The sequence below is a fragment of the Sorex fumeus genome, unplaced genomic scaffold (assembly GCF_029834395.1).
Source record: "Sorex fumeus unplaced genomic scaffold, SorFum_2.1 ptg000058l, whole genome shotgun sequence".
In the NCBI taxonomy this organism is placed as follows: domain Eukaryota; kingdom Metazoa; phylum Chordata; class Mammalia; order Eulipotyphla; family Soricidae; genus Sorex; species Sorex fumeus.
The window spans coordinates 26950376-26968444 of record NW_026606115.1 but is presented as its reverse complement, the minus strand read 5'-3'; positions in this window follow the sequence as shown (position 1 = coordinate 26968444).

The window sequence follows — 18069 nt, the reverse complement described above, 5'->3', positions numbered from 1 at the left end:
GACTCGTAAAATACTATTTGTTGCCAGGTCCTAAGTCAAAGCTATTTGTAATTTTGAGAAAAGTATAAGAGTTGGAAGACATAATTCTAATCATAGTAATTTCCTTGGTGTGAAGGCATATTCCTACTTTTATGTTCAAGGTAATTCTAATAGAAATTGTTCCAGAATCTGTATTATTACTGCAATTTCTTGGTTATTCTGACTTTTTTATATTTATAGCTTGGGAGACTCTGTGCTGAAAAAACAATTGAAATTTGACCTAATGTCAGCCTATAAATTGATATAGCAAGGCCTGCCGGAAACAGGGACAATGCCAATAGTATAAAACAGTCAATAGCTAGGATGCAGGACAGTAATGTGAATAAGGGAGAAGATTGAAGTTGGTTGGCCCCCATGGGGGCTTATCTGAGGCAGAGAAGAGAGAGATGGTCTCTTTCTCCCTACACCTTTACCACTCTGGGATCAACTGGGAAGTCTCTTTGTAGGAAAGGAAAGCAAGTTCTAGGCCTTACCCATTACTCACAGGCTTTTGTTCTCAAAGAAAAGAATTTCAGGAGTAAATGAGCAGTGAAGTACAAACAAATTTTATTTGGAGGCTTTTGGGAAAGGGAAGGAGGGAGAGAAAATTGAGAGTAAAGCATTCAAGAGAGAATGCAGGCTTTCCAAGGGTGGAGAGACTTAGTAAACATCTTGAGAAGGTAAATGCAGCCACGTGTGCTCAGCCATGTAGGCACAAGCAGCACATGTGCTCAGGCAACATATGTGTATTCTTCCTTGGTTCAAGGTGGCTTTTTATAGGGTTTTTCCCCAAGCTGACCCACCTAGGTAAAGGTGGAAGAGTCTGTTTGCTAGAGTGGCTGCCAAGGGGGTAGATTTGGGATTGATTGGTGATCTTCAAAATTCTTTTCTGACCTTAGCTCTTGCTGGAGTTTCTCTCAGAGGGGATCCAGCCTTCTCTGGCTCTGTTGGCAGCTGGTGAAGTTTTATCAGGCTTTCCTTAGTTCCAGTGTCTGCAAGGTGGACCTTTTACGGACACAAAGCTATTGGTTTTATTACTTCCCAGGAACTCCATTGTCATGGATCCTTTCCTAAATATCTGCCTACATCAATACTAAATTGCTAATTGTTGCCATGGCATGTATGTGCATAGGGTAGATGATCAAGCCAATCTAATTATATGACAATGGGGCAAACTGATGATGACATTATGTCGCTTTGATCTCTTGCTAATCAATTTCATCATCTAAAATAAACATCTGGGTGCATATGCTGCCTGAGCTCATGTGCTGCTTGCGCCCACGTGTCTGAGTACATGTGGCTGAGCACATGTGTTGCCCGCATCTCCCCTCTTGAGATGTGTACTTTCATGCTTTAGTGTCTACTGCTAGGATGTGTGTAGTGGCTCTCTCCATCCTTGGAGAAGCCTGTGTTCCCTCTTGAGTATGTTATTCTCTCTCTCTCTCTCTCTCTCTCTCTCTCTCTCTCTCTCTCTCTCTCTCTCTCTCTCTCTCTCCACACCTTAAAAATCCTCCAAATAAAATCCATTTGTTTCACTGCTTGTCTACTCCTGAAATTCCTTTCTGCGAGGCGAGACAAGAACCCAGTAACAGCCTGCCTGCCTCTAGGGTCACTCTGAGGTTTGTAGGGTACTTGAAACAGTACCTGTTAAATCCCTGCTCCTGTCATTTAGACAGATCCCATGACTGTTTCCTTAGCAAGCTCTCCTCCTAACAGTTTCTCTCAAGGGGCTTTGTCCCCTTCTGTCTGAACCGTTATGGTTCTAGAGGGTTGTAGCACACAGACATGACCACAACTTCTTGCCGAGCTATCAGAAATGAACTACTGCGGTGTGGTGGTTCTAGAGGTTTCTGGCACAGACATGACCACAACTGCATGCCTGTCCGTTGTGATGTTGTGGTTCTAGAAAGTTCCAGCGCGAACAGGCCCACAACTATGTGTCCATCCCTCAGAAAAATCACAAGAAAGGTCTCCTTCAGGAATTTCTGAGTCACCCCAGGAGTCCCTGGGGCCTGCCTCTCGAGCGTCCACATGACCACGGCTTGCGTGTGTGGAGCCATACCTAGACTGCCATGGGTTTCCAAGAAGCCTATTGAGGGGAGAAGAGAAAGGTTCTGCCTTTCTTAGCTTCCTACATATTCCAATACTTCCTGCTAACTTGATTTCTTCCACAAACTTCTTACCTGTCTTTTTAACCTCTTTTTTATTTTTTGCCTCACTTTGCCTAGAGCTAAACCTCTCCCCCTCCACACCTTAAAAATCCTCCAAATAAAATCTATTTGTTTCAATAAGTAAATAAATAAATAAATAATTAAAATAAACATCTGTGGCTAAAACACTCTTCACAAAATCACAAATCATCCTGTTATTCGTTGATTGCCTCGAGCAGGCCCCAGTAACATCTCCTTCATCCTAACCCTGAGATTATATTCAAGGCTCTTTAGGAGAATGAGACCCATCATTGTTACTGGTATTTGGCATATTGGGTACGCCAAGGGGAGTTTACCAGACTCTGCCCTGTGGGCAGTCTACATTTGGTAACCGGCCAGTTTGTCCAAAGTAGGAATGAGATAATAAGAAGTCATAATAAGATGTCGTGTGGCCGCAAATGTGGCCGCGCGGTTCCGGGATCTGGTTTTTATAGTCTCAAGAGTCAGAGACTATAAAAAAAATTCTTAATTACCTAAAATAATTTGCATAAATTAATTCATAAATCCAAAAACCATATTCAATTCCCCTATTTGTGTTCAGGTTTCAAATCGATATAATGTGAAATACACCCTTAAAATATCCAAGCAGTGTCTACTTAACTCCACATTCACTGCAAACATTTTTCTCCTAAACATGAGCAAGTGCAAATCTCCTATACCCCAGTGCTTCATTGTGCATCTGCTTAATTTTCACTAGGGCATCCAGAGAAATCTTGAAAAACTAGAAGTACTATGTCCATTTGTGCTTATCCCTTCTCCTTAGAATAAATTCGAACCACTGTTTTAGGAATTTAATTCCGTTCATGATTCCTCTCAATTTGCTTCCTGAAATTTCATGCAGAAACTTTAAATTTGGTAAAAATTGAGCTATTTTTTGTTACACAACTACAGTATTTTCTATTCATATGTTTTGTTTTCATATCTATGAAAGTAATCATATAACCACTGCCCAGATGAAGAGATGGTCCCTCAATGTAGTTATTTTTCTCTCCCTAAATCTGCCACTATCATTAGATTATCATGACTTTGAAAAACTTTAGATAAGTATGATTTACATATTGCTTTGTATATTGAGTCTTTCTCAGCATTGTTAAACTTTACATGTTGCTTACTGCAGTAGCTGATACATTCTTACTGCTATTTATTATTCTATTGTATGGATATGCAGTCATTTAAACTTCCATTCTGTTGTTTGTAGATATGTCAGTAATTTTCAAGTTGCAATTTTTATAAATTAAGCTATTATAAACTTTCTCTGTAGTGGAGTTGGGTCATCTCGCAAGTGCCCAGGGCTTATCCGTTTTTTTTTTCTAAGAGGGCTCAGTCCCCTCAAAGCTCCTGACAGTACTCTGAGATTGGCTATGTGCAAAGGATGCACCTTAATCCCTGTAGTCTCTCCCTTCTGCTTAGCATTCTTTGATATTTCTTTTATATTTTTGATGTATATTTGGCTTGTTTCACTAGGCAAATACCTAAAAATCTATCTTATTCTTCATTGTGACAACTCAATTCAGATTATGTCATTGCTAAGAAGATTTCTTCCTTTCTCAGCCCCCCCTGGTTGGGTTATCATTTTTGTGTGTGTATGCCTTTAGATGCTTGTACTTCTCTCTAAGTGGGAACTGCACAATGTATGGTATGGTATTTGCAGCCCAAATCCGTTTCCCAGAGTAGATTGCAGGCATCTTAATGACAAGTGTCATACATTATTAATTTTGCATCTCTAATATAAAACAGTTTTTGTCATATGCACAGTCAGTAAAATATAAATATTATTAATTCATATAGGAAAAATAGCTATTAATGGAGGTGGATACTGAAGCGTACTGAAAACCTACAAATCTCCAATTATAAATAAATTAGTAAAATTTGAGATCACCTACTCTGTGAACAGACTGATATTAGGTTATGATGCAATATAATAAAAGATAACATGCCTCTCTTCGATGACCATGCAGTTTTTTCAGGGTAACATATTCTTATTTATAAAATTATCAGAAACTAATAGAAAATTATACTGTAAAATGAGCCTTATAAAATTACAATTTAGAGAAGGAAGAAAATGTCTAAAGTTACGCAGATCTGTAAGATGAGCTAAGATGAATGTTAAAAGAGGGTGGTTTTTATTGTCCTTGGCTGTTAGTCTCATACTATGTTATTTTATATTCCATAGGACAATAGAGACAAGGACCAGGAGGATTTTTTCATCGTTGGAAACCTGTGTCAAGTGCTGGAAGTGAAGGCAGTTGGGATAGAGAAGGGACTACTAAGTCAATGATGGTTGAAGAAATTACTAGGGTTGGAGATGTGTGCTAAAAGTAGACAAAGGATCAGACATGATAGCCTCTCAGGATCTGTATTGCAAACCATAATGCCCCAAAATAGAGACAGAGAGTAAGAAGGAAAGTGCTTGCCATAGAGGCAGTAGGTAGTTTGGAGTGAGGGTGGTAGGAGGAATATTGGAGAAATTGGTTGTGGGAAAGGTACACTGTTGGAGGGATGGATGATCAATCATTGTATTACTGAAACTCAATCATGAAAACTTCGTAACTGTATCTCACAGTGATTCAAAAAGAGGATTTTTCTGTTTTTTTTTTTATTATGTTTCTTAATTTTTATATCGCTGGAGTGATAGCACAGCGGGTAGGGGGTTTGCCTTGCACGTGGCCCACCCAGGTTCGATTCTTTCCATCCCTCTCGGAGAGCCCAGCAAGCTACTGAAAGTATCCCACCCTCATGGCAGAGCCTGGCAAGCTTCCCGTGGCATATTTGATATGCCAAAAATAGTAACTACAACTCTCGCAATTTAGACGTTACTGGTGCCCGCTCGAGCAAATCGATGAAGGACAGGAGGACAGTGCTACAGACAATTTTTGTTTTTAAAGGAATAGTGTAGAGAAATCATTTAACTGATGCATAATCTGATAAATTTAGTTCTTGTAATCTCATAAATTCTAAGAACAAAACATTGTGTTTTGAGAGAAACTTGATTCACTTTAATATTGAAACCTATTTCTTAAAGAGTCTAGTTGGCCTTAATATATAGTTGGGATTAAGCAGTTGTATTTTTGAAACCCAAGTGAAAAGTCCTGTAGAAGGTAATAAGGGTATGATGAAACCCTAAATTATGCAAGTCTTACTAAGATGTATTACATTAAGTGTTGAAATTACTGAGAGCTGAGATGGATATAACAAGGTAGAAATATGAAATGATGGTGAGTAGTGCTCTGTAATGAAGGAAATAAACTATCATGAAAATAATTTTGACAGAAGTATAAGTGCCTATTCAAACAATAACTCTCAAAGGAGAATAATAATGTATAAACATTTTTAATACCTACATCCTTCTAGGTATGGAAACATCTTTAAGTCTAGCTAAAGTTTGGCACCACAAATATTGTTGAAATGTCTTATTTTTTGTTTGGGTTTTTTTGTGTATGTTTGTGTTTTGCACAACCCCTGGTGATGCTCATGAGTTAGTCCTGGGTCTACACTCAGGAATTACTCCTGGCGGTGCTCAGGGGACCACATGGAATACCAGTCATCAAATCCTGAGTGGGCCATGTGCAAGGCAAGTTCCCGACCCTCTGTCCTACCACTCTGGCCCAAAAATGTTCCTATTTTTTTTATTAGAAAAAATACTTAGGTGATATCACTGGACTTTTAAAGATGTGTGCAATGAGGTATTCACAATTATAGAAGTATGAAGCTGCACACCTGAAATTTTATAGCATTTTAAGACATTGCTAAAACAAAACTTATTTTAAAATAATGAAATAAAATCTAAACAACTGTCCCCTCAAATTTAATAATGTTCTAAATGCATAACTCTAAGTGTAATCCATGGGCTCTTTTTGTCCTGAAATGACCCTCAGAAGATGACATAATCACAATATCTATGATGAATATTGGAGGACAGAAAGATATATCCTTACAAGAAGAAGCATAGTGCTTGAATTTTGAAAATATGTTGACACAAACATCACTTCATTCATTCTGACCATTAATCTAGAAAAAACACGAGATCGTGAATTTCTGGAGAAAGACACATTTAATCACCAAAGTAGCTAATCAAGATGTACGGGTGTAAGAAAGACTGTGTGAGACTGGTGACTCACATACATTTTAGATATTTGACAATGAAAGATGTACATGGCCAAGTGCAAAGGGTAAGTAAAATTTAAAGTATGACACAAATTACTTTCAAAGGATTTAATGGTAAACTGGCATCAACTGCCATATACAGTGAAAACATAAGGTATGGTAAGGAGAAAACAAAATCTTTCATTGACATTTTGTCAAAGCTTCAAGAGTTGTTTATTTATACTTCTGGGATAGATACCCTATACAACAATTACTTCTTCTGATATAGATACCCTATACAACAATAGATGATCAGGCAGTTTTCATCTCCAGTATGAAAAAGATCTTTGTCACTAAGGTTTCTTATACTTTTTTTTGCAGGTTTTTAAAATATTTATTATTTTGTTTTGGAAGTTAACATGTGAATAGGAAATGGAAAAAAGAACAAGGTTTCTTATACTTTATAACTGTGTTAAACTGTATCACTGTCATCCTGTTGATCATTGATTGCCTCGAGCAGGCCCCAGTAACGTCTCCTTCGTCCTAGCCCTGAGACTATAAAAGTGCTACATTCAAGGCTCTTTCGGAATCAGGAGAATGAGACCCATCATTATTACTAGTTTTTGGCATATTGAATACGCCACGGGGAGTTTGCCAGACTCTGCCGTGTGGGCAGGATACTTTTGGTAGCCTGCCAGGTTCTCCAGAGTAAGAACTAGATGATAACATGCTTCCGGAAGCAGGGTTTGATAGTCTCTGGGTTTTGGCCATTGATGGGATTACACAGTGCTGGGGGCAGTTGGTGGGTTTAACGCCTACATACTGGAAGATGGGAGATCTGGGTGAAGGAGGCCCCAGTCCCAATCTGAGCAGGCTTAGAGATCTACGCCCCAGGTCCTGGGTTCCTCTGCCAGTTCCTTCATGCATGAGGCTCGTCCAAACGTGTGGAGAGTGGTCTTAAGCATGGCTGTGGCTGGAACTGGAGGTCTTCAGCTTCCGGGGCTCTGTTCAGGGTGGGTAGGGAAACTCAACCCACCCTCCTTCCAAGGGGCCCCGGTGAGGCATGAAGGAACCCAGGTGTGCGGGACCCGGGGCGTAGATCACCAAGCCTGCTCGGATTGGGACTGGAGCCTCCTTCATCCAGATCCCCCATCTTCCAGTATGTAGGCGTTACACCTACCAACTGTCCCCGGCACCGTGTAATCCCATAAACAGCCAAGACCCAGAGACTATAAAACCCTATTCCCAAAAGAGAACACCACAGAGTCTTCTTCCTCTGCGCCCGGCTGTGTTAAGCTAATATGAATAAAAGTTTACCATCCTAACAATAATATCTCACCCTATCTGCTAGTAAGAATCATAGGGATAAAAATAGCTATAAAATTGCTATAGACTGGATAACACCTGCATAGTTTTTCTTGCGAGGACTGTATATCACCATTAAGAAACAAAACAATATTAGCTTTGGTGTTGTTAGTATGATAACCATATACAGATGTTGAATTATGTTATATTTATTATAACACTCATTTAATATTGTAAAGTAATGCTTCAAGATTTTAACTGTGCCTTGCTTTCATTAGTCTTTTTTATATGGCAAAAAATGATTCATCATAAAAAATTAGAATTGTACTTTAATAAAATTATAAACTTTGTCTCTGTCAAAGAGACTTTAAAACTGTGAAAATATAAGACACATACTGGGATAAAATATTAATTAAGCAAGTAATTAGTATACTACTTATGACTAAAACATTTTTAAAAAGAACTGATAGAATTCAATGTTAAAAAACAAAACATTTAAAACGGGGAAAATAGTTCATCTAATAACATAACTAACACATTACAAAGAATCATATGAAAATATTGATGTACAATTGATTAAAAAATGACACAACCTTCTCCAGTTCACATGGAGAATTATGCAAGATAAATCGCATGCTGGGGCATAATTCAAATATCTCTAAACTCACAAAGTAGAAATCATACCGGGTAACTTTTCAGAATAAAAAGTAACAATGGTAGAAATATATTTATAAAAACAAAGTTTGGGAAAATTCCAACAAAAGGAAACTGAAAAGCAGTCTGTTAAATAACAATTGGACCAATGAGAAAATCAAAGACGAAATAAAATGATTCCTTGAAACATGTGAGAATATAAACACGTCAGAATATATGGTACACAGAAAAAGCAGCACTAATGGGGAAGTTGACACCAACACAGGTCTATATCAGGGAAAAAAGAAAATTTCAAGTCAATATTGAACTGCACTGTTTGAGAAACCTAAAAAGAACAAATGAATACTAAAGTAAGTAGAATGAAAGAGGTATTAAAAATAGAGCAGAGTTCCTCTTCATCCCCAAAGCCGTGCTGGTCTTCTCCCCCACCCAGCTATGCTGGTCTTATCCCCCACCCAGGTCAGTTTAAACGCTGGTTTTCGAACCCGGGACTTGGATTTATCCCTGCAAGTCCCCCAGGCGTCTCCGACGTTGGGAGAAAAGCAGTCCTGAGCCCCTGCCTCTTCCTCTTCTTTCCCCAAGCTGTGCTGGTCTTCTCCCAAACACAGGTCAGTTTATCCGTAGGTATTTGAACCCGGGATTTGGATTTCTCCCTGCAAGCCCCCCAGGCGTCCTGTCAGAACCTGGGAGAAAAGCAGCCCTGAGCCTCTGCCTCCGCCTCTTCCTCTTCATCCTCCAAGCAGTGCTGTACTTCTCCCCCACCCAGTCTTTACTTCCCCCCACACACACCAAGTACCCGTGGGGGCATGGCCTTTTCAGAAGTGGGCGTGGTATCTGTAGAAGTGGGCGTGGCCCAATTTTCAGCAGGAGGATGCTCACCTGGCCGCAGGTCATTTACCCATACCAAGAAAACTAGTCCCCATACCTACACACCAACATGAAGAAACAACGCAAATCCCCACCTCATGGAGAGGAGAACGAAAGAATCCAGAAGTCTCTGTAGGTTCTGCTCACCTAAGGGACCTTTCTGACAAAGAATTCAGATGTGAAGTCATGAAGTTGTTCAAGGAACTCAATGAAACAGTCCAACACATATCCAGTAACATGACAGAAACTATTGACAAATTATGGGAAGAAATGAAAGCAGAAAAGTCATGAATAAAAGATTCCGTAGATGAAATAAAAAACTCAGTCTGTGCCCTCAACAGTAGAAAGACTGCAGCTGAAGACAGAATCAATGAGCTGGAAGATCAGCTGCACCAAGCCAACAGGCGACAACAAACAATGGAAAGCGACCTCAAAATAGCTCTAGAGAAAATCAGAGTCCTAAGATATGATTCCAGAGGAACAACATTAGAATCATTGGAATACCAGAAGCTCAGGGAAACAATCCCAATGAAAAAGCCATGGTTAAACAAATCATTGCTGAAAAATTCCCAGAGCTTGACAATGCAGCCATTCAGGTTCAAGGAGCCTGAAGGGTGCCAGCTAAAAGAGACACTAACAGAAACGCTCCAAGACATATCATAGTTAGCATGTTCGATACTGCCAATAGAGACACGATACTGCAAGCCACAAGGTCAAAGAATAAAATCACATACAAAGGAGCACCCCTTAGATTCACAGCAGACCTATCAGAGGAAACCCTCCAAACCCGAAGGCAATGGCGGGATATAGTGAAAAAAACTCACTGAAATGAATGCTTCACCAAGAATACTCTATCCGGCTAAAGTCTCCCTCAAAATTGAAGGAACGGTACACTATTTTCTAGATAAACAGAAGCTCAGGAATTTCATAGGCTCAAAACCAAATCTAAAAAAAGGGCTAAAGGGACTACTATAAGACAAGACAAAACCTACAAGCACAACACACACTTAGAGAAAGATGACACAAAACCCCATAACAATAATCTCTCTCAATATCAACAGTCTAAATTCACCAATTAAGAGACACAGAGTGGCAAAATGGATTCAGAGACAGAACCCAACATTCTGCTGCCTCAAAGAAACTCATCTCAACAGTAAGAGCAAACAGAGACTCAACGTTAAAGGATGGAAAACAATCCTGCAAGCAAACAGCTCCCGCAAAAAAGCTGGGGTGTACATACTAGTATCCGACAACATTAATTTCACATTGAAAAAGATTAGAAGGCACTATTTTCTCTTTATCAAGGGATATGTACAACAGTAAGAAATCACACTCTTAAATGCATATGCACCTAATGAGGGAACAGCTAAATATTTAAAACAACTACTAACAGATTTTAAGAAGGACATTGCTAACAACACAATAGTAACCGGAGGCTTCAACATCGCCTTATCACCACTGGATAGATCAACAAGAACAAAACTCAGCAAGGACACATTGGCTTTGAAAGAAGAAATAGAAGAGAAATGGCTTATAGACCTATACAGGGCTTTACACCCTCAAAACAATGAATACACATTCTTCTCCAGTACGCATGGAACATTTTCCAAAATAGACCATGTACTAGGCCACAAAACATACCTCAATAGAATCAGGAAGATAGGAATAGTATCAACAATCTTTTCAGACCATGATGCACTGGGAATAGAAGTGAATCACACACAGACATGGAGAACCAAATCAAACACCTGGAAAATAAAAAAAAAAAACTCAATGCTGAACAACGAGTGGATCAGGAAGGAAGTCAAGGACAAAATCAAAAGATACTTGGAAACAAATGAGAATGAATACACGAGCTACCAGAACTTTTGGGATGCAGCCAAAGCTGTGTTAAGGGGAAAAATTATACCTCTTCAAGCATATCTCAGACAGAAGAAAGGATACACATAAACAACTTGATTTCACAGCTCAAGATTCTTAGAAAAGTATCAACAGAAGGAGCCCAAATCAGGCAGAAGGAAAGAGATCATAAAACTTCGAGTAGAAATCAACGACATTGAAACCAGAGAAACAATCCGAGAGATCAATGAAATCAAGAGCTGGTTCTTTGAGAAAATAAATAAGATAGATAAACCAATAGCGCCACTCACAACACTCACAAAGAAACAAAGAAACAGAGAGAGAACCCTAATAAAATGAATCAAAAATAAGAATGGGGATACCACAACAGAAATCAAAGAAATTCAAAAGATTATCAGAGACTACTTTGAAAGTCTGTATGCCACGATTCAAGCGAACCCAGAAAAAAAATGGATAAATTGCTGGATTCCTATAATCTCCCAAAGCTGAATCAAGAAGATCAAGAGGACCCTAATAGACCTACTGACATCAAGGAAATTGAAAGTGTAATCAAAACTCTTCCCAAAAACAAAAGCTGGATTTACTCGCAATTTTTTTCAAACATTTAAAGAGGACTTTCTGCCAGTTCTTCTCAAGCTTTTCTAGGAAATTGAAGAAACAGAAACTTTCCCAAACAGTTTCTATGAAGCCCATTTCTCTATAATACCAAAAGGAAAAAAAGACACCAAAAGAAAAGTAAACTACAGGCCGATAACCCTGAAAAACGGATGTGAAGATTCTCAACAAAATACTAGCAAATAGAAATCAACAACTCATCAAAAAGGTCATACATCATGACCAACTGTGATTCATCCCGGGGATGCATGGATGGTTTAAGATTTGGAAATCAATCAACATAATCCATCATATCAACAAAAGAAGAGATAAAAATCATATGATCATATAAATACATGAAGAGAATGCATTTCAAAAGAGACAGCACCCGTTTATGATGAAAACCCTCACCAAAATGGGGAAAGAGTGGACTTTCCTAAATACAGTTAAAGTCATCTACCACAAGCCTACAGAAAACATCATCCTCAATGCCAAAAACCTGAAAGCTTTCCCTGTAAGATCAGGGACGAGACAAGATGCCCACTCTCTCCACTGCTGTTCAATATAGTACTGGAAGTACTTGCAGTAGCGATTAGGCAAGAAAAATATATTTAAGGCATCCAGGTAGGAAAGGAAGAAATCAAGCTCTCACTATTCGCAGATAATATGATACTATACTTAGAGAACCCTAAAACCTCTACCAAGAAACTCCTAGAAACAATAGACTTGTATAGTAAAGTGGCAGGCTATAAAATCAACACCCAAAAGTCCATGGTTTGCCTATAGGCAAATAGTGAAAGAGAAAAAAAGTGACATGAAGAAAACTATCCTGTTCACAATTGTGCCACAGAAAATCAAGTACCTAGAAATCAGCTTAACTAAGGAAGCAAAGGACCTGTATAAAGAAAACTACAAAATCCTTCTTCAGAGGATACTAGGAAATGAAAAAAATATCCCCTGTTCATGGATGAGAAAAATTCAAATTGTCAAAATGGCAATACATCTGAAAGCACTGTACAAATTCAATGCGATCCCTATTAGAATACCCATGAAATTCTTCAAAGAATTGGAGCAAACACTTCTGAAATTCTTATGTAACAATAAGCCCCCACAAATAGCTAAAGCAATTCTTGGGAAAAAGGAAATTGGAGGAATCAAACTCCCTGACTTCAAACTCTACTACAAAGCAGTAATAAATAAAACAGCATGGTACTATAAAAAAAAGGCAGAGCTGTCGACCACTGGTACAGGGTTGAATATTCTGACATCTCCCCCTAAGCATATGATCATCTAATCTTCGATAAGGGGGCAAGAAAAATGAAGTGGGGCGAAGAAAGCTTCTTTAACAAATTGTGCTGGCAAAACTGGATGGCTACATGCAAAAAAATGAGCTCAGATCTCTGCCTAACGCCATGTACAAAATAAGATCAAAATGGATTAAACACCTCAACATCAGACCGGAATCCATAAGGTACATTGAAGACAAAGTTGGCAAAACCCTCCATAACATTGAAGCTAGTGGTATCTTCAAATATGTCATACCACTGGCCAAGCAAGTAAAAACAGAAAGAGACAAATGGAACTATCTTAAACTAAGAAGCTTCTGCACTCCAAAAAACAGTGACCAAAATATAAAGACAGTGTACAGAATGGGAAAGGATATTCACCAAATACACATCCGACAAGGGGTTGATATCAAGGATATACAAAATATTGGTTGAACTCCACAAAAAGATTCCTTTAAAAACAAAAAGAAAACATCCAACCCCATCAAAAATTCCTTTAAAAACAAAAAGAAAGCATCAAACCCCATCAAAAATGGGGCAATGAAATGAACAGAAACTTTCTCATAGAAGAAATCCGAATGGCTAAAAGGCACATGAGAAAATTCTCTATATCATTAATCATCAGGGAGATGCAGATCAAAACAACAATGAGATATCATTTCACACCATAGTGACCAGCCCACATCCAAAAGACCAAGAGCAACCTGTGTGGTGTGGATGTAGCGAGAAAAGGACCCTCCTTCACTGCTAGTGGGAATGCCAACTGCTTCAGCCCTTTTGGAAAACTTTTGGACGATTCTCAAAAAATTAGAAATTGAGCTCCCATTTGATCTGCAATACCACTCCTGGGAATGTATCCCAGAGAGGCAAAAAAAAATATCGTCAAAGTGACATCTGCACTTGTTTGTTCATTGCAGCACTCTTTGCAATAGCCAGAATCTGGAAAAAAAAACTTTAGTGCCCAAGAACAGATGACTGGTTATAGAAACTTTGGTACTTCTACACAATGAAGTACTATGTCGCTGTTAGAAAAGATGAAGTCATGAAATTTACATACAAGTGGTACTACATGGAAAGTATCATGTTAAGCGAAATGAGTCAGAAAGAGAGGGATAGACATAGAAAGTTTTGCATTCATCTGGGGAACATAAAGTAACAAAATAGGAGACTAACACCCAAGAGTGGCTGAGATTTGTACCAGGAGGTTTGCTCCATGGCTTGGAGGTCAGCCACACATGCCAAGGGAAAAGGGAGCTCAGATAGGGGAATGGAGCACCAAATAAGGGGTGTTGGGAGGATCCTCCCAGGATGGGAGAAGCATGCTGAAAGTAGACTATAGACCAAACATGATTGCCACTCAATGCCTCTTTTGCAAACCACAACACCCAAAAGGAGAGAGAGAACAAAAGGGAATGCCCTGCCACAGAGGCAGGTTGGGATGGAGGGTGATGGGGGTGGAAGGGATACTGGGACTCGTGGTGGTTGAATATGGGCACTGGTGGAGGTATGGGTATTTGTTCATTGTATAATTGAAATCCAAGCACAAAAATTTGTAAGTCTACAACTGTACCTCATAGTGTTTTACTAATAAATATTAAAAAAATAATAAAAATAGAGCCGAAATCAATTATATAGAAAACAAGGAAAGCATACAAAGGCTAATAAAACCAGGATTTTTAAAAGAATAAACAAAATGGCCAGATCCTTTGCCATATTGCCAAAGAAAAGAGAGACCGTCCATGTAAAATGAAGAGAAATATGAGAAATTACAGCAAGTTCATTAGACATACAAAAGATAATAAAATGTTAATTATGAAAACTCTGCTACCATGCTTGAGAACCTAAAAGAAATGGTTAAATTCTGAGAATCTTATCATGTCTAAATTTTAATCTAGAGGAAGTATAAAATCTAAATAGACCTCTCATTAGTATGGAATTTGAAACTGTAGTTTTAAATCTCCTCAAGAAAAGAAGCCCTGTTCCAGATAGGTTCACTAATGAGTTCTAACAAAATTTCAAAGAAGACTTAGTACCAACAGTTCTCAAGCTCTTCAAAAAAGTTGAACAAGAATTCTTCCCAAAAGCTTTAATGAATCTAACATTACATTAATAACAAAGTAAAACAAACAAATTACCAGAAAATAAAATTATAAGCTCATACTATAGACTATTGGAAAATAATGCAAATATCTCCATCAAAATCTTAGCTAATAAAATCCAACAACATAGCAAAAAATAATATGTCACAATCAACTGGGTATCCACCCCAGTAAACAAGAAAAGATCAATAAATATGAATTAATCAATGAAATACACCATATACCCCAAGGGAATAAAAGTTATATGATTACATTAGTTACTGTAGAAGCTTTGGATAAGATACAACATCCACTCATCATAAAAAAACTCAAAAATAAGGATAGAAGTAGCATACTTCAAGATAGCAACAGCCATCTACAACAAACTCATAGCCAATACCATTCTTAAAGGTGAAAAACTAAAATCCTTCATCCTTGAAATCAAGCACAAGGTAAGGATAATCACTTTCTCTGTATCTATGAAACATAATGTTGAAAGTCCATGCCATAGCAGTAAGGCACAACTGAAAAATATAGAAGGCACCAGAAAATGAAAAAATACCTCATTTGTGTTTTGGAAGAATCAACATTGTTAAAATGAACTTATTACCCAAAACATTATAAAGATTCAACACAATCCCTTCGGATTTTGAAGTCATTCATGAATTTCGAATAAGCTCTATTAAAACTTGTATGGAACAGTAATACTCTCTGAATAGCCAAAGCAATAGTCTGAATAGCCAAAGCAATTATAAGCTATAAAAAATGCGATGCATTTCATTTCCTGACTTTAACTTGTACTATAGTAAATGGTTTCAGCAAGGTAAATCTCTTTTAAAAAATCATTCAGGAAAATGAATAGTCACAAGTGAATAAATGAAACCAAAACTGTATCTCACACCATTCACAAAAAAGTTAATCTAAAGTTTATTTAATGTGAGAAAATTAGAGCAGAATTTTGGAAATGCATTGAAGAAACCATAGGTAGACATCTCAAGGAAGTGGACCTCACATATTTCTTCACTGATAATTAACAAATATGCACCAAATTACTGAGGATAAGCATATATAGAGCAACTCTTCAGACTTGAAGAGAGACATTAAGAGCTACATAATAAAACTAGGGACGTTGAACACACTATTCCAATTAATAGACAGAGTCATAAAAAATCAGTAAAGGAAACAAAAAGCGTACATAAATGTTGGATGACACATTCACAGGATTCTATACCCTGAGAAATCCAAGATATAATGTTGTATGCACATGGAACATACTATAGAAAAAACTACAAGACGAAACAAAAAGCAAACACCATGAAGTTATTTCTGCAAAGCAAAATAAACTACCACTAAAGCAAAACAAAACCCTAATGAGTGGAAGAAAATATTTTAATCCACACATTTGAAAAGGACTAATATCCTAGATACACAAAGAACTAACCAAACTCAACAACAACAAAACAAACAGCCCCACAACAAATTGGTATCATAAAATATATTGCCTTTGAAGTTTGACTAGTTCCTCTCATAAATATGTTTTTAAATTAAAGGTGTGTTTTTATAGCTTCTTTTTAAAATTTCAATAATATTTGTTTACAAGACTATGTATTATAAAATTACTAAGAATGTACTATAGAGTTTAGTTAATGATAGCAAGCCAGTATTCATTCACCACTTATGACAATTGCATCACTAATATAAGGTGTGATTATGAAAAACTAATCACAGAGCATGGAAATATATGAAAAATCCTATCAATGTTTCTATAGGTGAAAGACTATTCTTAAAATTTCTCTTAGTTTTGAAAACTCTCTAAGTTATTCAATGCGATGCCACCATGATTCACCAATAAAATAAAATATATAATGTGTGGTATTCAAGAGATTTATAGTTAGTTATTACAAGGGAAAGTTACACTGTAGTATTAATGATGAGTTTATTGACTATTTTACTGTGAATTTTCTATGAATAATTCAGAGAATAACTCAGAAAACATTGATTTCCACTATTTTGTGAACTGGAAATTTGGGCCACCCCCTGAAATGCTCAGAGCTTACTCCTGGCTCTGTGCTCAGGGGAACACTCCTAAAGGAACCTGGAGTACCATATACAGTGATGAGGATAAAATTGGATTTGACTGCATGCAGTCTGAGTTATCTCTATGGTGCTATCCTTCATTCTATTATCATGTTTCTGATAGTTAAGATCAAAATATTTCTATAATAGTGATAATCAAATAAGTATCTATAAAATCAGTCACCAGAATGTAAATCTAATGGATTTGAAAAGTGACTCAGAGCAAACTTATAATTAGAAAATACTGTTACATTCCCTCAAGTTTCTATTCAAAGCAACAGTGATTAACATCATTCCCTATTTTGCATATATTTGTATTATATATACAGTTTCTATATATATAGAATTTCACCTTATTGTGTAAAATGAGAAATGGAAAGAAAATTAGAATTACGAACACATAAGATCATTTCACAAAACAAAAGATTACGTGTGCGTAGGTAAAGTCACATAACTAAACCTACAACATCAAACTTACTTCTCCAGAGAGTGTTATTTCTTCCTTTATGATTGAAAATTTTTTTCTACAATTATTTTCAAAATAGTTAACTCTGTTTTGAACTCTGCTGTTAGTTTTTTTTTCATTCTTTCCCCTACTGTACATTCTAGTAGTTCATCATAAACCAAATTTAGTGTTTTCCTTGTGCACGGTTGGCCCAGTCAAGCTGGGTTCGATTCCTCCGCCCCTCTCAGAGAGCCTCGCAAGCTACTGAGAGTATCTCGCCCAACCGGCAAAACCTGGCAAGCTACCCGTGGCGTATTCAATATGCCAAACACAGTAACAGAAGTCTCACAATGCAGACGTTAATAGGCCCGCTCAAGCAAATCGATGAACAATGGGAGGACAGTGCTACAGTGCTACAGTGCTACTGTTTGCAGCATAGTGTCTTAAACCCACACTGACAATGATTTGCACTGAAAATAAAACTAAAGCATCTTCCTTTTAACTTGTATAAAGTTAAAGTTCTCAATTACCTGAATTTTTTCCATATGTCCTGAAGAGGTATATTATAGTATTTCATGTGCTTGCCTTGTTTA